Genomic DNA, 26663 nt, shown 5'->3' on the forward strand with positions numbered 1-26663 from the left:
AACTAATTAGAGACTAAATTTGTGACTGAAATACAATTTCTCTATTGTGAATTTCCAAATTGTGGTTTGAATTTTGCTTTTATAAATGCTGAATTGCTTTAGTGAGTTTGCAGAACCACTTGATAGAATTTCTTTTAAGAAAAAAATAAGAATGTAACTGAGAAAATTACTTGGAACTTTTTATCACTCTCTGGAGAGTGACTGATTTATTGCAAAAGAACATGATTCCATTGATTACAGTAGGGAAAGTATAAATGTTTTTCACTTTGCAAGTTAAAAACAAGGACTACTTATAAACTTTTTTCTTGACAATGAAAAGGTAGAAACTTGTTTAAATTGGATGCAATTGGGAGTAACTTAAAAGTAAGTGAAATTTCATTTAAAAGAATGTTTTATTTTACTATTGCATTTTCTTCTATGAATGATTGGTAAACTAAAAGCAAAATTACCAAAACATAATGAAATAAACCATGCATTTGTAAGTTTTTAAAAACTCCAAAGGCAGCAGTATTTTGGTATATTAGTTTAGTGTAATTAAAAAAAAATCTGTGCTAAATTATATAGCTAAAATTCTGGAGATTAAAGACTCCATTCATAGAAAGTTTGGGAAATGAGTAGAAACAAAAATGAAAAATTTAGCAAATAGAAGAAAGTAAGGGAAGTGTCAGATCAAAATATGAAAGGAATAAGACAAGTGCAATTTTAACAGATTTAATGTATTTTCACTATACAGGAAAAGGAAAATTTAAGGCAGGAGGGATGAGAGGAAATGTCTAAGACATTAAGAAAATTGTACTTTGCTTAAGGGTTTGAAAATAAAGGGTTTCAACTTTAAATGTTTTTGAAAGAGAGATCTGAGGAAGGGTTCGGTTCTCATTTGTATAAAGGACATAAGAAACTTTATTTAGCCATTTTTAATGATATGGAAAATATAAACAGTTATTTGCCACACTGAATTATTTGGGGCTAGCACACCAAAATACTTTCATTGAAGGCCTATTAGAAGAGCATATTTAGTCCTTAGATAAAGAATATACATTCATAATTGCCATTTTTAAGGAAATCTTCATGGATCTTAAAAAAGGGATTTTAATATAAGGCCATTATTTGAAATATTTATCACCAGACTAACTGAACAGACAGGAAGGTTGTACAATGAATAGAGGAACAGGCCTGGAGTCAGAAAGGCTCATTTTCTTAGAACTCAGACACTTAATAGCTGTATGACAGTAGTTAAATCACTTAACCCTTTTTACCTCAATTATTTCATCTGTAAAATGAACTCGAGAAGGAAATAGCAAACAACTTTAGTATCTTTACTAAGAAAATCCCAAATGAGAACATGTAAAGTAGTATATAGCTGAAAAATGACTGAAAGATAAGAATGAGTGTAAATAGCTAGCCCTTTAATTTGAAGTGAAAGTACTAAATGGCCTTTGGGAAAATTGAAAGCTAAATATCACTATTTGAGATTGTGAAGCCAAACTTAATTGGATTGATTTTTTTTCTCTGAAACTAAATTATGTGATCTCATTTACTGTGAGATGTGTTCTCTTATTAGGATAATTGTGATAAATCAGAACTTAATGCAAAATAAATTTGCTATTAGCATTAAGGCAATATACTGGAAAATAAATGAATCAGGAAAATTTGAATTTAAATCTGGTTTCAAAATTTTGTTAGTTGTGAGAGTGTAGAAATATTACTTTATCTCCATTTCCCTACTATTCCTAATCTCTAAAAAGAGGTAATAATAGGAAGACTCACCTCCCAGGATTACTGAGGACAAAAGACAAAAAAATTACATTTGCTACAGTTTTCACCACTAGATAATTTGTTCAAGGTTCTACTTTGACTTATTGGAATATATTTACCTAAAAGGAAGTGGTTAATAATTAATTAGATAATACTCCAACAAAATTTAACTTTGCAATAGATGGTTATTTTGGAATAGGGGGAGGCAAAAATGAAGGAATAATAAGATTGTCTAGTGTTTGAAAACAAAAGAGGCTCTTTTCTTGATTTCACACTCCTTACTGTGAGTAAAGATATTTAAGGAAAAAAAAATAACTGGAGTATAAGCAGTATTTTAAATCAAATAGCATGAATACTTTTACTGAATTAATCATCTATTTAATTTGTATTTGCTAAAATGTCAGTGTTTTGAGATGGTCAAAGTCAGCTGAAAAACAAGAATATTTGGCTGTTTGGGGTTAAAATAACGATAGCTCATTTCTAAATGAGGTAAACTAAAGATTAAATATGACTGGTAAAACTGAGGATGACAGACAAAGAATCAATGCCAGGAATAATTAGTAAGGACTTATTACAGGCGCTTTGCAAGGACCTGGAATATAAAAACAAAACAAAAGAAATCAACAAACACAAAATATACCCTCAAAGAACTAAAATCCTCTTTTGTATGAATGTAATTAAACAAATAAGGTGCTTGTTTTTAAAATTAAAAGTAGAGTACTACTCAGAAGAATAGAAAAAAAAAGGAGAAAGATATTTTTAATTATGAAAATTCCAGATATTTTTGCAAGATTACTGTTATTTGCTTTTTCTGTTTTCTTTATATTTTCCTTAGTCATTCCTTCTAACTGCTAAGTGCCAGCAGACCATTTTACAATGGAGAGTAGGTGCAGAATAGGAAGTGTTTCTGTTTAATGACCCTTCAATATTTCTTAAAACAGAAAAAAAAAATGGAGAGATCTAGAGTATCAATAAATGAATTAAATTAATCTATAGTATTTTCAAATAAATTGAGGGATATGTAAATATAAATTAAAATAAATAAAAATTAAAAAAATTTTGTATATGTTGAAAAAAGCTAATGGTAAAGCTTATGTTTCCTTCTGATTAGAGAGAGAGAGGGTTGTTGGGAAAAACACTATTGGTATCTCGCTAGGCTTTCATAACTCTTGTTTGCACCAGAACAACACTTATTTGTCCAGCTAGAAGGGTAATAAAGAAGTTCTCCTGGAAACTGTTGCAGTAGCTTTTTAGTGACCCCTACAAAAGTAAAATGGCCAGAGAGATTGCTTTTGTTGTTCTTGCTCGTTATTTTCTTTGTTTTTGCTTGCTTTGGTTTTTCTTCACCATATTTTAGAAGAATAATGTACATTAATCACATGACATTTAGCTATCCAGCAATCCTGGATATTTTGTAATGGGTCCTACTGCTGAATCATGTTTTCCCATCTGTACCTAAATCGCTTGTGCCCAGGTCTCCAGATGTTATTATAACCAGACCATAGGGATAATTTGAGGGATCTCTGCCTCTGAGGATAAGCTTGTTTTGGTTGGGAAATCAGTGAGTACAAATTCATACAGTCCTCTATCAAAGAATTTCCAGACTAGACCATTCTTTATACCTTATTTAGCAATTTATCTTTCATCTATTCCACAGTAAGTACCTCCTCTTCCTACTTTTCCCCTGCCATCCACATCAATCTCTAAGCACACTAATCAAATCGGTACCATTATTGCTTCTCAAAAGGTTATGTCAATCAAATGTTTCATAATCAACATATTGCTGATCCTAGACTGCTCAGGTCAAATCTCTCTTCTCTGGCCAGCACTATTTTATATGTATTATTCTTGCCTACTAAAATGTAAGTTGCTTTTTTTTCATTTTTTATATCTGTATTCTGGTATGTAGCAGAAATGCTTGAACTTTATTATTTGTTCCTTGAGAAGTATATTTCCAAATTAATAGTGACATTTTCTTCTAAACTTAAGTCTTGGCTTTTTCTGCTATCCTGGAGGAGAAGTTTCATCACTTTTCTAGAACAAAGTTTCTGAAACTTTTCCCACAAATGAACATGAGGAATTTTACGGGCTCCCAAGTATATGAGTATATAAAATAATAAGTAAGTATTTAATATGTTTCCCCATGTATGTATTAGGAACAATTAGATAAGTCAAAAATTGTATAGAAAGCACAACAAGGCATTACAGGAAAGGAAAAATAATATGGACTAGGCACCCATGGGTAAATGATGGATGACATGAAATATTCCATCCAGAATTTACTCCTTGGAGTATCCAGGAGCAAAAGGAAGAATGAGAGAGAGAGAGAGAGAGAGAGAGAGAGAGAGAGAGAGAGAGAGAGAGAAGAGAGAGAGAATGAGAATGAATGAGAGAGAGAGAAAGAAAGAAATAATTTTCCTTACTTGAGTGATGAGATAAATTTGTTAAAATGATTTGAGTCCCAAACAACTTTGGAAGAGTTAAGGGTTAGAAGTACCATATTCATTTGGAATAAGAATGATACCATTTTCATTACTCCAACATTCATTTTCACTCCAAATAAATTATTACTATTTCAAAATTGCTCATTGCTTGTGTTAATTAGCATGCAGCAGCACTGGTAGCAGTAGTAGAGTAGCAGTAGTTGTGATAGTTGTTATAGTGGTAAAAGTAGTAATAGAAAGAATAGTAATAGCAGTAGTATAGTAATGGTGGCAGTAGTAGTAGTGGTGGTGTTTTATAATTGCAGATATAAAAACAACAGAAACAGACATTATTCTTAAAGTATATATTCCCCTGCAATGTAGTTTCCTACATATATTCTAAGTATTAATATCTTCTCTGAGGAAGGGAAATGACTTAAAACTTTACTATTTGAATCTCGAGAAGTAAATTTCCAATCAGTAATATTTTTTCCTAAACCTGTGTGCCTTGGCTTTCCCTGCTATCCTGGAGAAGATTCAGCAGCTCTCTAGAACAAAGCTTTTTAAACATTTTTTTCCTACTCATAGACCTTTTTTCACTTGAGGAATTTCATAAGACCCTGAGTATATAAGTATCTAAAATAGGTGTGTGTATCAAGAATTTACTAATAAGTCATAATTCAGTGAAATCCACATTCAGTTATGAGATCTCACAATGGGATAATGAACCACAATTTAAGAAGATGGGCTCTGGAACCTCCTCAATAATGTATAAACTCCTGATTCTAGCATTCAAAGCCCTCTACAATTTGAATGCAATCATCTTGTTTCTGATAATATCTCTTATATTACTAAATTAAACTGCATTACTCTCGAACACGTTTTATTCCTATTCTCTTCTTTCAGCACTTTGCCATTTGCCAAAAATGTAATGAATTTCTGCTACCTTCAGAATCAATCTGTTGATGACACTCCTTTAAGACTTGACTCAATTGCTATACTGTTCATTTATTATAACCCCCTCTCTTGTCCAGGTGAAAGTAAACTACCAATCTATAAATTCTTCTTCCCTATTAAGCCTGGGACTATCATTTGGATTTACATTCATCTTCCTCCTTTGTATCCTGGCTTTTTGTGCCCCTGTCTCTTTTTCCTATTAGATTGTAAATAAGCTCTTTGAGAAATGGGCCTATGTCATATCTTCTTTGTATCCCTAGCATCTACCAGAGTGCCTTGCATATACTAAGTTTTTGATAAATGTTTCCTAAATTCAGTGAAATCAAATGGAGGTTAGAAGCTGTTTTATATAGTTTTATATTTTCAGCATCTTCAGTGCTTTGCATAAATTAGGTCACCAACTCCAAAATATGTATATAGGCATTTGTGTTATATATATATATATATATATATATATATATATATATATATGTACATATGTACATATATATGAGTACACACAAATACAGAGCCACACATATGTATGTATGTATGTATGCATATAAAGAAAATGTGTTTGACAAAATCAATTTTAAAAAATCATCCTTGTGTTGATATTTTTCTGAACAGAAGGAATAGAAAATGAATAATAATTTGTCATCTCTTTTTTTTTTTTCTCATTCTAGTGGACTCATGACTCACTCTGACTCTGTACATAATTAACATTTGATTTCTATAGATTTCAATGAATGTTTGTATGTCTTTTGAAGAGCCACTTAATATCATGTTTGATATTTCATAATAAAGATGTAGAGAAGCTGCCTACAACCTAAGTTTATCTATCAAACCAAAAAATACGTGCCAACTGCTGGCTCATGAGTACTGGGGATTTAAACTATGGACTGATTCTGTCTACAGCAAGGAAAAAAAACCCAACAAAAACATATTCGTCAAATAGGACAAGGCTGCCATGCTGCAGGCCACACTGAATTTCTGGCAGAGTACTATATTTCATTATTTGATGGAAGTCTTTTACCTCCAAGGTTTTCTAAAGATAATCCTCTTTGGTTATCTCAAATGAATAGCCAAAAGGAAACAAATTTGTCCCCTTTCTTTTCATAGCTACTTTAAAAATTTATATTTCATATTAGGGTGCTAATTTATTCCTGAAAATATTCTAAATGAACAATTAAGATTTATTTTTAGAACTCAATATTTTAGGGAGATGGAGTTCAATACATGCTTGAAATTAAAAATTATAGATATATAATTATAAGACAAACTGCAGGGCAAAGAGAGGGTGGGTCTTGGAGTAAGGAAAACCTGATTCACATTTTGTGTCATAAATGTGTAACTGGTACAACCATGGAAATGTCTCCAAATTCCTTAGGGTCTCTGAGGAATTCTTGAAGATTCTAAGTACAGAGAATTTGCTGATTTTTATTGCTAAACACTCCAATTAATTCATTGTTCTGGAACCCATTTCAAAAATAATTAATTTTAGAACAATTATGTAATTACATAGACTATAGGGTATTATAACAACAAGATCAATCCTTTGTTAGTGACTTGAGTTACATGTCTAAATTCATTTGTTAAAAATATAAATTTTTGGAACAGTTTTTTTTTTATTTTAGCTGGGTAATCATCCTCAGCTACTGCATCTGGCCCACGGGTCTTAGTTTGAGGACCCCTGCATCACCTGAGCTCACAAATAAGTTGTCAGCTTTGACTCCCCACTCTATCCCACCTTCCACATCTAATCTGTTGCCAAGGTTTGTTGATTTTATCTTCAAAATATACTTCTTACATGCATCCCTTTTCTTCTCCTTATTACAAGCCTTAATCATGTCTGACCTAAAGTATTTCAATAGTGTTTTTTGGTATTCTTGACTCATGTCCAGCTTCTACTTGTCCATCAGAATCACCTTCCTTAAGCACATCCAACCATGTCCCTCTATCCTACATACACACACATACACAAAAATACCCTCCAGTGATTCCCAATCGCCTACTGAATTATATATAAAATCCTTTGTTTGATACTCAAAGTCCTTTTATTCCTGCCCCTGCTCCTCACCTCAATCTTGAACAAATACACTCCATCCAGTTTTATTACAACTTGTTCTTTCATTCCCTTATACTCTGTGATCTGTCTTCTAACTATAAGAATTTTTACTAGCTGTTTTCCATCCCCAGAATTTTCTCACTCCTCACCCATGACTCTGTAAGTCTTTGCTAAACTCCTACCTCTTATAAAAGCTTTTTTCAATCCTTCTTAATACTGGTATCTTCTTTTTTGTTGATTATTCACACTCATCTTGCATATAGCTGCTTTTATATAGTTATTTAATGTTCTCTCTCTCATTGAATTATGAGCTCCTTAATTAGGGGAATTTAATTTTTGTCTTTTTTGTAGTTATGCTATTAATACAGTTCCTGACATATGATACATGTTTAATGTATGTTTTTTGTGATTGACAAAGTCACACTGAAAGAAAGTGGTTGAGAACTCAATAGGTCAGTATGGAGACAATATTTCCCCCTCCTCCAAATCTGAGAGGAAGTACTAAGACACAGTCTTAGTGTCAGGAAGACCTGATTTTAAATCCAATCTAATATATTTCCTGGCTGTGTGACCTGGGAAAGCCATTTTATCCCTGTTTGCCTCAGTTTCTTCAACTGTAAAATGAGAAAAAATGATAAAATCTAATTCCCAGAATTTTTGAAAGTATCAAATGAGATTTCTACAAAGTGCTTAGTAAAGTGCCCTGTATACAGAAAGTGCATCATAAATATTTATTCCTTTCCCTTTAATAAACAGAATTTGAAAAAAATAATGTAAAGAAAAAAGTAACTGAAAAGAAAACAGAGAAAAGATATATTAAATAAGGTCAATGACCTCTACTGATGTCAAGGAACAAATGGGTGAGGACTTCAGTTGTACTTTCCTATACAAGTACTAAGGAAAGCTCTTCCCCTGTTTCCTTTCCCAATGCCTGTTCATCCATAGAGACAACATACTCTAATCTTCTTTACATCAATATTGCCCACGGTCCAAAGTTTTATATAAATCATAAAGAAGTCAGGGATTAGCTTGTTATGACCATATATTTAAATTAAAGCACACGATTAAACCTCTGCTTAAATGGCAGCAATTTTCCTAAAGAGGACATTCTGAGTTTCTTGTTCTGCTCTGAACATTATTTAATTTAACTCAATTAAACAACAGAAGAGCGGATCACATAAACCTGAAAGGCAATTTTATAGCCCCTAGGCTTCAAAAAAGTTAATTTAGGTAACAGGGCAAGGCTAATTAAGACTTCAGAGACAAAAGAAATAGATGAGAGGGTGCTAATGACTATCATCTGGCAAACTGTATGTTCAACAGTGTCCATAGTGATAGGCACACCTGTCAGAATTTCACAACCATACATATACACACACAATTTGGCAAATAAGTTATACTACATATACTATGACAAGTCAAAATTGAACTGAAACAGAGGAAAAATACATTGATAAATCAATGACATTACTCCATAAAATGTATTAGCATTCATTTGAAACTTTTAAAGCTGAATTTATCTCCTAGTTACCCACTCCTGGCTTGGCTTGTGTTACACATGAAACATTTATTTCAGAGGTTTTAGAATTTGTGATCAGAAATTAAAATTATCAAGCAGAGTATTGTTTCTATGAACTTAAATGTGCTGCTGCTCTATCTTTTCTGTGAAATTGCTTCTTCCTGTTAAATTGAGAAGATATTGAAGCCTTAGCTAGATTTCTGCTTTACCCCAGGCACACTTGCCTCTGCAAAATGCCTATATTCCTTTGTCTATATCCAACACAAACCAGACTTGTCAATTTGAAGTGGAATCACTAGCAAAAAAAAAAAAATGAATAGACTTTGCAGACTCAAGAAAGCATGGCCATACTGAAAAAAGGAAGTCAACTTTTTATTAAGGTAAAAAGATAGAAGCAAAGAGATCAAGTGAAAGAACAAAGTAAACTCACCCACAAAACAAGTAGAGACAGACAAGAAGGAGGAAAGAAACAAAGGAAAAATTGACAGTTGTGCTTGCACATAATGTTTGCACAAGACCATGCATTAGTGTCTAACTTGTCATTTCCTAAAGATTGGATGCAAAAATCTGAAGTCAAAGAACTTTTAAAGGGCCTCCAAAATTGTTCTTCAACTGTCTCTATAATATCAGTGAGGGAAAAGGCAGCAGTAGAAGACATTGCCCCCCAGCTTCCTTCTCTTTTCACCATGAAAATAACAAGAACAACAAGAACAACAACAACAAAACAACCTTCCCCCCAAAAAAACCACAAACACCCTCGACCATCTTAATGCATATAAGCTTCACAACAAACCAACAAAAATGACTGCATCTACTTATCACCTTCCATATCATAATAATTATGGCATAATAATTTGGCAAATTATCTGAAATAATTATCTATTGCTAGATAATAGACATTGATATCTATATTATACCTTGAACCTAAAGAAGTTTTGCTATTCTAGAATTATATATATATATATATAATGTGTTTTATATAATATATATAGATATATTTTTTTTTACTAGTGTGTAGTTTAGTTTATAATTCTAACTGAAATTCCCAACCAGTTTGCTACCCAATATTTATGACAACATAAGATAGGATCATATAGTCTTGGCTGAATACAAAGAGAAGTACTGGAAATGGTTTTTATGTGTGTCTTCCAGAATATTAGCTAGCATTTATATAATTATTTAGAATTTGTAAAGCATTTTAGAAATATTATTTCATTTTAATCTCGTCAATTCTAGAAAATAGATGCTATTATCCTCATTTTACAGATGAGAAAACTGAGGCAAAGAAAATTTAATTCACTTGCCCAGCATTACAAAGCTAATAAATATCTAAATGCACATATTCATCCAAATCTTTCTCAAGCCCCAGTCCAATTCTATCCATTAGGCACCCCCTAGAAAACAATCACATGCTCTAAATACATAATACCAATGGCTCTGGACTGAACCTGACCCAGGAAAGTTCTCTGGTAGTTAAATTTCACTCTTAAAACAAAAGAAGAAACTCAAAGCTTAGAGCCATTTAGACAAAGAGACTACCTTAGCCATAGCATATTCAACAAGGCCAGTTATTAGAGAACACCTGCCATCCCCATTGATTTTGTTTTCTACCAATCAAACTTTAGGTTGTATATCTAGCTCCTCATGGTTGTGTGACAAAAATTTTATCTGACCCAGGCAAGCAGATTTTAGTGGATTTCTGAAGCTACATTCAGCAGCTTGAGAGTAGGAAGAACACCAATGAATAATGGGATTGATTGAAGACTAAGGGGTGGGAGGGCTAGATCAGTAATGTATTAATGGGTCAAGAGAAAAGAAAAGGCAAGAGAAGACAGTGAAGGGGGGGGAAGCAGTTTAGGAACCAGTTCAGCAAGCAGTCAAGGGGAAGAAGGGAACAGAATGTAGTCAATGTAATGGTGATGACCTGAGAAAGAATTGAGGGATTGGAGATCACTATTAGGGAAGAACAAGATTTGGGGATTCATGGTAAATGGAGCAATACACAATGGCAATACATTATGATAAAATTGAGGCATTTTAGAATTCATGGGCATAAATATAATACTTTTCAGGGTGATGGAAAGATCAAAGGACTCACTATCTTAGTTTGTGCCTGAGAATTGAAAACTATGAAGTTAGAATGTTTGAGGGTCCATGTGTATATTAAATATGTGTGCAAGTATGTGTGTCTCTATGTGTGTGTATATCCTCAGTATATGTCATAATAACATATAATGTATATTAAAACATAGAGAGAGACTATATAAACAAATGTATGACCATGTTCACATATCTGTGAATATATACAATCATATACATGTATACCTATGTGTGCATGTGTATTTGAATTTTCCTTGTATGAAGACAAGGTTTGAGGAGGAAAGAAGGCTTTTGTATTAGTTATTGAACTCATTGAAGAAGAAAGGGGATGTCTAATAGAAGCTGTAGATATTTTACCATATGATTTGTCATAACCATACCTCCTGAAACATCCTGGATTCTTTTTTGTTGTATTGTTGTTGTTGTTGTTGTTTTGCTGAGGCAATTGGGGTTAAGTGATTTGCCCAGGGTCACACAGCTAGGAAGTATTAAGTATCTTGGACTAGATTTGAACTCAGATCCTACTGACTTCAGGGTTGGTGTTCTATCTACTGCGCCATCTAGCTGCCCCTACATCCTAGATTCTTAAAAGAGAATAATGTTCTTGATAATAATGAGCATATGTGTTATAACCCCCTCATTTGTTGTGGCAGTTTTTTGAGTTGTTGTTTTTTTTTTTTTAATTGGACAAAAACAGTGTTTTGTTTTGTTTTGTCTATAGTGAACTTGAGTGTGATATCTGGGGTATATAAAAAAGGAACCAAACCAAAAGGACAATTGAAGAACTTACTTAGTAGTAAGCATGTATGGAGAGGAAATTATATTTTTAAGACATTTTCCTTTTCTAGCAGTTTTCACAGTTTGAAACAATTTTCCTTGGTTCAGAACCATTATAAATTAGGAAAAATCCAATTTTATATCTTTATTTAGAAATTAAGAAAACTGTTTTGGTTACTTTAAATCCAATTTAATCCAAATAAATACATATTTAAATGCCTCTTGTGTGGATGATGGTAGGCACTGGTAATGTACAGGCAAAAATGAAACTGTCCTTGCCCTCAAGATTTTTACAGTATCCTTTGAGGAAAAAACATTCCCAGAGATAAATAATTACAAACTATAGCTAAAGTCAAAGGGAAGAATTTTTGAGGAATAGGAATCAGGGAGCACTATATCTGGGAGGCTAAATAAAAACCCCAAGTAAAAAGTGATTGAAAGTGGGAAGGGATTCCAATTTCAAAGAATTCAAGGGAAGGGATTTCAAATACAAGGAATGAAAGCATTTCAAATATAGGGGGAGAGAACAGGGGAGACAATATTTGTAATGTCACAGAATTGGCAGATAGAAAACCATGTTGGGGCAACAATAAATTAAGAAGGTATGAGGGGTAGTAATACAGACTAATCTGGAAACATAGGTTGATGGCATATTGTGAAAACCTTTAAATTACAGAGTACTTGATACGTTTTACATCGATACATTAGGAAACCTGTGAGACTTTGAAAGGAACAGAGACTATCAGACCTATCTTTAGGGATAACAAGTTATTGGTCATGTAAAAGATTGATTGGATCCCAGAGACTGCAGGAAGCAAGGAGACCAATTAGTTGTCTATTGGAAATATTCAGGCAAGGGTGATGAAGACCTAAACTAGACCATGGGAATGGAGACAAAGGCATAAATTTGACAGATATTATAGAGGAATAATCCATAAATCTTGGTTATGAGATTAAAGGACAATGAAAAATGGAGGGCAATTCTGAGCTTGATAACCTGATTAGGGATTATGATACTAGAAATAGAGCAGTTGAGAAGAGGGATGGGTTTAGGAAAACATACTCAGTTTGAGAAACCAATAGGACATCCACATAGAAATATATAGCAAATATTTGTAATATGGGACTAGAACTTGATAGATGAGTAGTAAGCATGTAGATTAAATAGAGGTCTACATAAAGATGATATAGTCATATCATACATATCATACATAGCCATAACAGCAATTCTAGATCCAGTTTATTTCTATGGAGCTTATAATCCAGCAGAGAGGTTAAAATACACATAGATGATACATGGGGAATTATTTTAAGCATTGATCAAATTTCTCTGTAAAATTTAAGGTAAAAGATCATTATCAACTAGACAGACCGATTAGAATTTCAGAGAAAATTTAAGAATTGATTTGAGTTTTAAAACTGTGATAAAAATAAAAACCAAAATCATGGAAGAAGGAAATCATATGAGATATAGAAAATATCATGGGCAAATGCTTGGAGGCAGGAAACAGAGAAATCGTTTACAAGATAAAATATAATAAATAGTTTGTAATAGGTTTCTAGAAGTAAATATAATTCTGCTAAAACTGAAAAATATAAAGCTGAAAATTTAACGTGCTAATTAGGCTTTAGATTTCTTCACTATAAAATAAGGGCATGAGAGGAAATGTTATCTAACAACTCATCTGGTCTAAAATTATGACTTTTTTCATCCTTTAATGGATATAATGATCAGAAATTTGTAAAATATCTGATATAATAAATTGACATGATACTGAGATGTTGAATATTATATTTGCATCTCTATGAATTCTAAGTATATTATAAATTAGAGATTGATAAACCATCTGAAGTTTTCTGGAAAAAAAATATTCTTATCTGAATATTCTGGATTTAAAAAGGGAAAGAACTTAATGTCCCCTCTGACTATTATTTTCTTTTTGTACCTTGTTTTAGCTTCCAAAGGATTCCCCAGAGGAAATGAATGATAAAATGTCACATGCAAAAAAAAAAAAAAAGTCCACAGTGGAACTGCTTCTAAAACATTCCAACTCAATTGAGAACATTTATAAAAAAGTGACTACTCCATTTTAGTTGCTAGTTCTTTCCAGTGACTAAGTTAAGCCCTAAGGGCTGACATCACCTTTCCCTGATGGTATTATCCCATCTAACTTTCAAAGGCAAAGAATTGTTTAAAAGGAAGTTTTCCCTTTCATGAAACCAATAAACAAATACAACAGATGGGGAAAAGGGAATGGTGATTCTAAACCCAAGAAGCAACAAGATATAAATGCTTCAATTTTTAAGAAATACATTAAAGGAGATATCTGGGAGTTTAGTGCTGATTTAAACAAATACAAATTGCCTAAAACAAATATGCACATAAATGGACATATTGCTTTCAATTTTCCAAATATAACAAAATTATTGTAGTTTATTACAATACAAAAATGGATATAAATGTTCCCCTAAATGTACTCAATTCTGATATGAAGTTTTGGTTGATTTTAAGAATTAAGAAAGCTATGAATTGTTGATAAGTTTTTAAATAGTGATGTGGAATGAAGAGATTTAGATTTAGGATATTTAAATGGAAGAAAGTTAAAGAAATGTTATTTCTACCTATCCTTCTGACATATTTTTTTACTTTGCTGTATTTGGCAATTAGTTATTTCCTTATATATGTTGTATAGCTTTTAAATCCTAGAATCTGAAGAAAACACAAATGGAGAAAAACCTTGAATGCTAGAGAGATATAAGGGATTTTAGAGATCATCTGTTGCAATCTGCTCATTTTACAAAGCAACAAACTGAAGCTCAGACTCACATCCATAGTCAGGATCTGAGCCAGGAATAGAATTCAGTTCTCCTCCCTTCCAGCTGAGCACTCCCTACATTTTCCCATAATGTCTCTATTTAACTGAACCACCAAAAACAGTAAAACTCGCCAAAATGAAATCTGTCAGTCTGCCTCCATGCTAATCACTATTAATCTCCTTTAAGAGACTTTCAACACTTCAGAGACATCTCATAAGTTTGAGTTCCCATACAACTAAGTACATCACAAAATAAGGAATGACAACAAGAACATTGAGATTCTGTCATGTCTAAAACATTTTTTCAATCATCAAACATTTTTTAGAAAGACTATTACAATGTAAAAATACTCATTTATTTTAGTTTTTCTCTGAATATTAAAGAAGTAAGCCTTTGGAATTGACTTAATCATCAGGAAAAGATCATAGTCTGTTAGTTCTCCAAAGCAACAACAAAAATCATTTAGTTGAATTGACTCATTTCCAGGATAAAGAAACGGAGGCACAGATATGTAAAATCATTTGATTATCTACCCCACAGGGTTGCTATTAGAAAAATACTTTATAAAGTTTAAAGGGCTATATGAATATATTTCGACTATTTATTAATGTGATAATGATAAAAATAATTGCCCAAATTTACAGAATTGGTGACAAAGTTAAAACTAGACCCCAACTTGTCTGATAAGCAAGTGGCATTTTTTAAACTCAAATACCACCAAGCAGTGTAGTTTGAAAACTGTTTTTGAAATGACTCTTATTCTATGAAGAATTTCAATTGCAGAAGTATATTTGGATTGTAGTAACCCAAATCTTGCAATGGAGTACATTTATGCTGAAGAAATTGACTGACAAAAAGCCTTCATAATTTTCAACAGCAAAAGTATATTCAGATCAGTCACCACAATTTTGCAGCCGAGTACATTTTTGAATAAAGAAGCTGTGGTGAAAAGTCTATATTACTTGCCCAAAGTGATAGTAATGGCAGAGCAAGTACTAGCCCCTAGGGAATCAAAGTGTTATAATGAAAAGAGAATTGTTACAGGAATCTGGAATCCTGGCTCATCAGCCTGACCCTGTCAATGGCTAGTTGTGTGATTTGGGGCAAGTCTCTTAACCCATAGAGAAGATTCTAGTTTCCTTATCTATAAAGGCAAGGGACTGGGGTATATTTTTAGTCTCTATTTCAGTCCTAAAAATCTATAGTATAGTACAATTTCAACTACAATATTGTACTAGGAGAATAGTTGAAGTGGTCAGTTATGGCACATATCATGAAGCAAATGATCATTATAGGAAAATCTCTGAGTTACTTTTTTTAGAAAGAGACCTTTAATTTCAAATACATCAGGATGGTTTTTAAAATTAGCTACTTAAAGCCAAATTTAACTCATGTTAGTTGATTTGAAGAGTACATTAAATCTAAGATAATCTCATAAATCACATTGACAAATGTCTAGGGTTATTATCTTATTTATCTAGAATTTCCCAGTTTTCCACAGAGTTTCCATTAAAACAAGCAGTCACATAAGTACCAGACAAATATATTAAATCATTGGGCATGTGAGTTTTAGCTTCTATTCTCATTATCTGGATGTTTTCTCTAATGGCAAGTGTCTCTATGTTCATCCATTCAAAATCAGGTAGCATGAAGTAGTTCTATATTTGGAAAAAAAGAAGGTTGGGATTCAAATCTTGTTTCTGACATTCACTGGCTATGTGGCTGTGATCAAGTCCTGTAACCACTTAAATTTTTTCATCTATAAAATGAAAATAACTATATGAAATATTGGTAGTATTTGCCTTATTGGGCAATGGTAAAGATCAAGTTAAATGTATGTGTGTATCTATATCTATATTTATATACATCTCTCTCTCTCTATATATATATATGTATATGCATATATGTATATAAATGCACCCATGTAGTATACATTTGTGCATGTCTACATGCATGTATACTTTTGTATGTGTATACGCACATGGTGTATTGCCATGCCACTTATTATCATCACAACATATTCTCTACTTATAGAATGACAACATCATAGTCATCAGATGGTGTTTAACCTAAAAGCAGCCACAATTTGAATCTTTCTCTTGATTTGCTTTGGCCCACTCCCTATAGTCCCTGCTGTGATTTTTCTATTTCCTGGGCACTATGGCAGACAGCCCCAGGTGTTGGCTCAACCTACTCTTCCGCCAGGCTCCTTCTAGACATCAGGTGTTGACTTGGCCTAACACCCTTATCCCTGCTGTTTGTTACTCAGCCGTATGTCTTCTGCTGGCTAACTAGTTATCTACTACTTGTTTTGCTTAGAAGCTCATGTATGATCTTGATAAACAAGTGCTATTATTCGAATTTTATCATCATCTCTGCTTTGAGGTAAGAACAAAATGCCCAGTGTCAGTACTGAAACCTAATATTCAGATATGTCTATTTGTCTTAAATAAATAAGAATTTCAGGTGCATCCTAAACCTTAGAATGAAAAACAGGACAGAGCTAGTCTCAAAGGAATGACATAGACCACATTTGGATCAGGATTGTAGCATCCCCTCTCCCTTTGTTCTATTCAGTCTGAAAACTGTCCTCATCTATGAACAGAATTCATTAATCTACAAAATGTTTCTCTTTCTGGAACTCATTAATCTTCATTACTGCAACAGAAAACTCTGGTCCTTGTAAAAGATAACTAAAGTGCCAAATATATACCAAGCCACCAGTTATGCTTCTGTCTTTAATGCTCAGGAGAAGTTAATAAGTCAGTGTATAAGTTCTCTAGGAAGGTACCTTTCTCTCTGTTTTGTTTGGTGTCTGTATGATAGTCTTACATGACCCAAAAAAGTAACTGTTAGCAAACAAATTTCTTTACCTTTACAATATGATTGTATATTATTAAGAATTATATGTTAGATTTATGGAAACCATTAGCCCTAGATATTTGTGTGTGTGTATGTGTGTGTGTGTGCATGTGTGTATCTAGATATTTCCCCCAAATGCAAATATGTGTTTGTATCCTTATACACTCTCCCCAACAACAATAACAATAACAACAACAAAATAAAACAAACAAGTATTTACAAGTCCTTATTCAATAACTCTTTTTGTTCCTTGACCAGAATTGCCTCTGTTTATTCACTGAGGCTTGGTTTGATCAACATTCTACTAACCACATGTTTTTATGTATCCTCAGGGTGTTAGCTGGAAAAGAGGAGTGAGTTGTAAAACTACAATTTCTTCCCCAGCAGTGCTGTTAACAGAAGGAAGAATTAAAAGATTCAGGGAAGAATCATCTCCAAGTGAGATTGGGGATGGTCTCATGAGGAATCTGGTACTTCATCTTGGTCTTAAAGAGATGAATGGTATTGTGGTAAATTTGAAAATACTCTGTTCCAAACACTGGGGACATGCAAAATGAAATCAGGCAACATCTTGTAGTTTGACTTGGCAGAAAGTCAGTTGGTGTGAAAGAGAGAGCAGACACAAAACTAGAAAAGTAGGTAGGAATTAAGTTGTATAACTCCTTAGGTGTTGTATAATAAGTTCCTATTCAATCAATTCAACCCCAGCCTTTAAAACTGTGATTTGCCACCTCTTGTGGAGTTTTGTAATTTCATATGGCCATCCAGAAATTAAGGCTTACTCTCAGGAAATGTTTGATTTGTATACCTCTATATCTGGGATCATGTAAAAAGTTCTCTGATAAAAAGGGGTCAGGAATAGAAAAAGATTAAGAAGCTCTGCTACAGTTACATTTTAATATGATTCAGGCTTTATTTAGGAATATTCACCTCTTTGGATTCTCTCTGTAGAACAGTGACATCAAATGCAAATAGAAATAGGGCCACTTAACTCAACATGAGAAAACTTGTAAGCCTTAATATTAATTTAGAAAATATCATATTAACTTTATTCATGTTTTTCTGTATTTTTATTTACTTTATTGAATATTATTTAGTTACATTTTATTCTGATTCAGTACACTGAGGAGTATTGTAGATCAAATGTAGTCCTCAACAAGTGTTTTACATATCTACTCTAGATAACCTTTTGAGTTTGGCAGGAACTAGATTAAAATTAGGAACTAGCTCAATTGGGAGCTATGCAACAAAATAAATAAAAATACAATAAAATATAGAGAATATTTTAAAACTAAATAAAATACAGCCCCTAGAGATCCTTCAGAGTAGATTAGAGGACCCAGTTTCTATATGAGTTTGGTACCACTGCTCAGAAAATAGGAGATCACTGAAGTTTTTGGAGCTCAGTTGTGGCAAGATAAGGAAAGGATGTTAGGGAGATTATTTTGGCATCTATATGAAGGATAGATCAGAGAAAAGAAAAAAAGGATCAGTGGGGGTTAATTATAAGCCAGTAACACATAGAAAAGACAGAGAAATCTAGAACTAGATTGGTAGCAATAACAATGGAAAGAGAGGAATTGAAATAAGAGATGCTATGAATTCTAATGACAACACTGATCAGATATGATAGATGTGAGAGATGGAAGAGATAAATATGTCTCTGGAATTTTAAATCTGAGTGACCGGGAGGATGATGATACCACTGAATAGAGAATTCTGAGTTCCTGGCATGGGCTGTGGTGAATGGTACATGATGAATTCAATATATGGTGAGTTTAAAATAACAGCATATTATGTTAGTATGCTAATGAAAATAAAAAGATTACAGAAGTTGTAAAGGACTTAGCTTTTATTAGAAGTCTATTACAAGTCACATCCATTTATTTTTGGAATTTTTTTTATAGGTGACTATGGAACTAAACAGTGTATCTCACAGTCAGCAATAGTAGACCTATCCTCTCAAAGAGAGCAAAGAAAGGAAAAAAATATATAGAAAATTACAGTAGCTTTTTGGGTAAGTAAAGAAATAAACGGAGGCTAAAAAGGTGCTCATTCCTTGAGAAATGCTAAACAAAAGGTCGTACATAAATGTAACAGAAAACTGATTCTGAAAGGATACAGAGGAAAAATTTAGAGAAATCTGGAAGACTGATATTAACTGATACAGTGTGTGGTGAGCCGACTGAAGAGTGATTTGTACAATAACAATCCAATAGAGATAAACTTTGAAAGACTTAATTAAGCATTCTAATAAATAAAATGATCAGCCATGACTCCAGAAGAAGAATGATGATACATGTTACCTATATCTTGATAGAAATGTAACAGGCTCAAAATATACAATGAAACATATTTTTGAACTTGGTCAGTGCAGAACATTGTTTTATTTATTATGCATCTAGGTCATAAGGGATACAATAAAAATTTTATGAAGTGGCAGAAAACAAAAATAGGTTTTTGTTATTTTTTAAAATACAGTTAAATTAAAAATATTTTTTAGAGTTGGGGATGTAGCTATTTGGCTCCATAGTTAATGCTATCTTCTCATTTTTTAAAAGTAATAATGTCAATGTTTCCCCCTTCATATGCGATATCGTTATTTTTTTCAGACATCTTGAGAAACCAATCTTTCACATCTTCAAAATGTAATCATCATCAAAACAGAACACCTAATTCCTTTATTTTCCCTAAACTTATTACATTTGATATTGTCAGAGCTCAGATATAGCAATTAGCTGATACAAAGGATAAACTTGAAGTTGGGAAGATCTGAATTCAAATACTGTCTTAGATACTTTATGGTTGAGTACTTTGAATCCAGTTATTCATATTAAAGTGGGAATAACAACATAACCTATTTCCCATGTATGTTGTGAAGATTAAATGAGATAATACTTTTAGGGTCCTTGCACCCTTAATGTGCTACACGACTGATAGGTTGTCATTGGAGTCTATTATCACTAAAAGGGAAAAGAGTTTCTTTTAGAACTGTTAAAAAAAAAAAAACATTTCTCATTTCTCTCTGTCTCCCTCTCTCCCTCCCACTCTCCTTTACTCTCCCTTCCCTCCCCACCCTCTCTTTGGCTTCTTGTTTTATCTAATTTATTTCAGTCCCTCAACAATGAGCAGTAAGAATTTAATAGGCAAAGAAAGTGAGGAATAATATTCTATATATAGGAATTAGTATGAGCAAAGAAAGAGAGCTGACACAGTAAAAGATATGTTCTCTAGAATTCAGTTTGGCATAGAATTTTGTTAGGGATTATAAAAGAAAGCTGAAAAGCTGGGATGTTACTAGATTCTATAGCCTTGAATATCAAATAAAGGGATATTACATTTAATTGGTAATCCATAAGGAAACAATGGATATTTTAGCAGAGTAGTGACATAGCCAAATTACTATTCTTGGAAGATTAGTCTGATATTTTACAAATCATATTGGAGAGAGAGAGAATGGTGATAGAAGACAGAAGGCTATCATCAATCATATGGTCCCACTGAGATTACATATGTCTCTCAGAAGATCTCAGTGATCAAATATTGTGGCTTTACATCAGACCTTCCCCAATATAGAAACTCAAACAAGATGTCATGTAATCATGTAAATGAGCTTTACATTTATTAAGCATTAAATGTGTGCAATTTACTGTTGGACACTGGGGATATTTATTAAGTATTAAACTGCCTTCAAGAGTTTATAATCCATAGAAAAACTATAACACAATAATAGAACACATAGAACACATATAAAATATAACACATAAATAGAACAAGGAAAGTTTAGAAAGAGGGATAATTAACAGCTAGAGGGATCTGGAAAAGTTTCACAAAGGAAGTCACACCTGTAGTCTTCAAAAAGACAATGGTAAAAGTTGGAGACTTGTTGTTAAGAGATTCCAGACTTACACAGAAAGATATTAGCTGGACGTTTTACACTGACTATAGCCTTAGAAATGAGACCCTGCCACACTAATTCTGCACTCACCAGATGTGCTGATTCCTTCTCCCAGGCAGCACAGCTGGGTTAGGTATTTCTGATTAGCTGAGGTTCTCTCAGTCTTCCTAGGCTCAGATCCATGACTTACCATGCTGTCCAAGAGGTGAAAGTTCCTGTGCTAGGTACTGAGGCTCCAGCAAAACCCAGCTAGCCCTGGGGTAATCCATAAGCTGTGCAGTTAGTCTACACATCATACCAGGTTGCTCCTCAGTTCTGGGATCTTTCTCCCCAACATCTCCAATTGTTTCAAGAAGACTCTTGTCCTGCCCCAAGTTTTATTTGTTTTCAATGATACTATGTTTTCTCCGAAGTGAAGTTTTGTCTTGTTTGTGAGAAAAATCTGGAGCCATTTCTCCAGGATCCTTCATCTTTGGCATTTATTTAAATACATATGCCTTCTAAAAAGTACCATCATCCTCTCTAGGAAATCTTGTGGGACAAAAGAGAAAATAATTTTGTTTGGAAAAAATACTTTCATAAGAACATATACAGAAATACACATAAACAAATATATGCACATTATTTGCCAATCTGTTTGGGATCTAGATAGCCATAATAACATCATTGTCTTTACTGAAAAGAATATGTATGATACTTTATACATTCATGTATGTGAAGACCACTTATTTTAAAATCAGCTGGAGTCAGGAATTCAGTTTAGGGGAAAATCATCATTCTTTATTCTCAGTGAAGAAGGATCGGAGGTGGAAGAGAATGGGCAATAGCAATGTGTGTAGCTGAGTCAAGAAGGTAGCTAGACCAGCAGCCACATGACCAGCAGCTAGGAGTATGGAACCCAGGCCAATCTCTCCCAGCTTCTCTTCCTGTCTCTTTGTCTCCACTCACCAAAATCGTCATTTCCTATACAACACATTAAGACTTGCACAGAGAGTGGGCAGGGACCATTCTTTATCCAATCATGTATATTAATAGAGTATAGCCCAATTACTATTTAGCCTCACGTACTTGGGACCTCAATGCATCAACTCAAACCTCAGCCCATTACACATGTACTTGTACAGCTTTACATATATGTTTATATAGGCAAATGTATGTATATAAAATATTTTCCACCCAATAATTCATATGTGTTTTATATATATATATATATGTATATATACATATATATGTGACACACACATATATGAATTATTATTCATACATATATGAATATATATAATATATATATTATATATATATATGTCATACACAATATTGTACATTTGGCTTTACATAGTGTGAATAAGTACAAGTATACATAAATACAAAAAAATCATACATATTCTTTTAGAGATAATGCTGTGATATCTGTATACCCAAATAAAAAGTGGACACATGCACATCTTTCTGCCTATATATGTAAATTATATGCAAATTGATATCATACATGCAAATAATTTGACACATATGCAGATATACATGAATATGTAAATCAAAATTTGTGTTTATAAATGATACTTTTTCTCAACTGAAAAGATTTTGCTTAATACCTTCCAGCAGAGTGAAGGTAAAGAGTTTTGTCTAAATGGCATTTCAATAGAACCAGTAATTTTGAAAACAAGTGAACAGGCACAACTGCAGATGCTATTTTAACTTAAAATGAAGCAAATAAATTCATGATTATTGTCCTAGAGACTTAAATCAAATGAATAATAACAACAAAATAATGACAAAGAAGTAAGCCTTTGTACTTCTAGAACTCAATTTGGAGTCACAGGTTCTAGTATTAGCTAAGCGTTTCTCTTTTGAACATGATATAGTATGTCATTGTTTGGGGTCATTTTGATATGTTGCAGAAGGTTAAATTTAGTGAGGAGAAAATTTACTTCTATAAAAGCTTAATAAGGAAAATTCGGAATAATAAGTGGGATTGGTTCTCCTTTGTGCTTTTTTTTCCCCATGAGTCCAAAACCAAAAGATGAAAACTAGGAAACCTGCAAAAACAGATACAATTGGACAATATCTACCAATTTATCAGAATTATATACTTCAGGATGTTTATTTTTATCTGAGGACATAAATAATTTATACTTCATCTCATTTGTCATCAGCTTAAGGTTCAGAATTTTACCCTTTTCTCCATTATAACAATGTGAATAATATTTAAGGATTGTTTCTGACAGACAACAAAGAATATTATAGACTGAAAATAAATGCTGATTCTAAATGGCCTGAGTTACTTTAAATAAAAAAATAAAGCAATCAGGAGGTACTACACCTGGTATAATAAATAGGGCAAACATAAGAATTTAATAAATAAAAGACATGAAAATATAATAGAGATTAATTTTACATACACAGTTGGTTTGGAAGGACATGATGAATATCAGTGAAGGATTCCTTTAAGGCTTTGAAAGCCATCTGGTTGCCTGGGAGATAGGAAAATTTTATTAAGATGATTCTCTGTAGGAGGTTGCTTGTAGGAACAAATTTTAGCTTTACAAAACCAGAAAGACAGGTAATGAGCTAATGGGAGCAATTAACTATTTCAGTCAAAATGTGCTATTTCGTTTGAGCCAAGATATTATGGTCCCCCTTTAAAATATCTATCTTTGAATCATCTATGACTTGAGACTGATACCTTGAACCTTATGACTAAGTAGTTAAGTGTTGGGGAATAGAAACAGAATAAACAATTTTTTTAGCAACCATCAGTTTAATTTCTGATAAGAATGCAAAAAAAAACCATAAAGAAGGATCTTATTTGTTTCAAATAAAATGTAATTTTAATGTGAGACATAATTGTCTAGGTCATCATTTTGAAAAAGAGACATTTCTTGAAATAGCTTGCATCAGGAAGAAATGCCTCTATTTTTCACCTCATATTTACCAGATGTCTTAAGCAAAGATGGAATCATGTTTGGGTATGTTGTAGAGAAAAGTGATTTTCCGGTATGTGTTAAATTTAAAAACTTTTGGAGTCTCCTTCCAAATGTCACATTTTTGTGATTATGGATATTAATACAATATATATCACTGAAGTTATTCATACTTCCGATTTTCATTTGATGTTTGCTTTTTAATACTAATCTCAACTCAGTTGTCTGAAATCTATAGCAAGAAGAGAGCTCACTGAGTAGAAATATAGGCAAGGTGATTGACTTCTAAGATAGAGCTCATCTACAAAGCAATGAATTTCTTGATATGATGCAATTGATAGAGATACTACGCTTCCCAACATGATCATCCAAAATAATATAATTCACTGTTTTGATTTGTGTCAAAATTTACATAAATGTTTCTGGAATTGTGAAGTATCCATGTAACCATATCCAATTAGCTCAATAATATTTTAAATATTTATCAAACTACATAAATTTTACATAGAAAAATAGGGAGAGTATGAACACCAAAGGATAAAGAATGAATTAAATAGGAACTGAGAGAGGAGTTAAAAAAAGGGAAGTCTGTGGGGTCAAAAAGGAAGAAGAGTGGGAATGAAGATCAATTAGCACTAGTAGATCTCCACTGAGACTAGAAAGTAGAATTCAGCAATCTGATTTTGTGTCAGTCAATAAGAGAGATTGATAACAGGAAGAAATTGGATATACTATTTATAAAACCAAGCAAAGCATAATTCTTACATTAAATAAACCTAGAGATTATTGGCAATAATGTAAGGACACACAATATTAAAAAATAAAATAAAACTACCAGAAAATTGAAAGCAGTCTGACAAAAACTCAGTAGAGATGACTATTTCATACTGTATATCAATATGATTGAAAGGAAACTGTTTAACTGGGAGAAAATATTTTCATTAATTTCTTCTGATACAAGTATAAATTAGATAGGTATTTAGACAGATAGATGATATTCAAGCCTCTAAAAAGATAAACAAGTGAATGAATAAATATATAAATAAATAGGCAAATAAATAAACAAAAACAAATGAATGAATAAAGAAATAAATAGTTAAATAAATAAATAAATAAATGAAAGAATGAATGAATATGGACTTCCAGGAATGGTATCCTGAAGATATTCAATTTCAAACTTATCAAAATAAGTTTCCTCCACATTATAAAAGAACAATTAGTGGTGTTCTTATGGGAATCATTTACCTTTGCATTGCAAAAAAGTCATCATTAATTAATTGCCTTTGGAAAGTTCTACTTAAAAAATAAATTCAACCAGTTTTAAAAGAATATTTGCCAATCAATAAGGAGCTATAGAAATTTAGAACACAGGACATGTTATCGTATATATGAATAGATGAACAAATTATTTTTAAACAAGAGATGGAGAGTAAAATTTGACATAAAATTGATAATTTTAATTACATTAATTTAATAAATGTACAAATAAAAGAAATGTATTCAACATCAGAAGGAAAGCAAAAAAAATTCCAGGGAAAATTAATACCATTTTCAAAAATTTTGCAATTGTAAAATGATATGAAAAGACAATTTTCTAATAAAGAAATCAAAACAATTTGTAATCAAATTAAAAAAAAATTGCTCTAAATCATTACTGATTACAATTTGGTAACTACCATACTGGCTAAAATGATAGAAGGGGGAAGAGACAAATAATAGAGATGATATGAAAAGAATGTGACATTAATTCATTGTTGGTGGAATGGGAAACTGATCTAATCATCCAGAGCAATCTGGAATTATGCCCAAAGAATTACTAACAACCTAAAGTCTTTGACACAGCAATATGACAATGTGCTCTATTTCCAAAGAAAATTGGGGGGAAAGAAAGGAACCTATATATTGTAAAATATTTTCATCAGCTCTCTTTGTGGTAGGAAAGAAATGGAAACTACAGGGATGTCTCTCAATTGGGTAATGGCTAAACAAGTTGTGATATATCATTGTGATGGAATACTACTGCATTCTAAGAATGATAAGCTCAATATTTTTAGAAAAAAATACATGGACAGATTTGCACCAAATAATAAAGAGCAAAATGAGCAGAATCAAGAGAACATTGTATAAAGTTTTAAGATCAATTTTGACTCCTATAAATACCCAAACTAACCATAAAGCACATATGAAGAAAGAGTTTTTATCAAGAGAAAGAAGTATTATATAACTATTTTACATACATGTATCAATCTATTTTTATAATGATAGCCATATTTAGAGTGGGAAATGGAGAAAGGGAAAAATAAATTTTTGTGATGGTTTTCTGGTATATTTTCATTTGTACAATGTTATGGATATGTTTGTTTTATTCTATAAATTAATTTTTAAAGAAAACATGTTTGATTTTGAATAGATTTTTCAAAATTACAATATAGATGAAGAAGTATTTCTTGGCTTTGTAATTGCATTTAGACAAAATGAGCCATTGAGGAATAATCCCAACATTACAAAAATATAAACCCAGGAAAACTTCTGGAATTTTCAGATTGTTCAACAAATGTGCCAAAGAAAGTGTTTTGATTTTATTTTT

The sequence above is a fragment of the Sarcophilus harrisii genome, chromosome 6 (assembly GCF_902635505.1).
Source record: "Sarcophilus harrisii chromosome 6, mSarHar1.11, whole genome shotgun sequence".
Taxonomy (NCBI): Eukaryota; Metazoa; Chordata; class Mammalia; order Dasyuromorphia; family Dasyuridae; genus Sarcophilus; species Sarcophilus harrisii.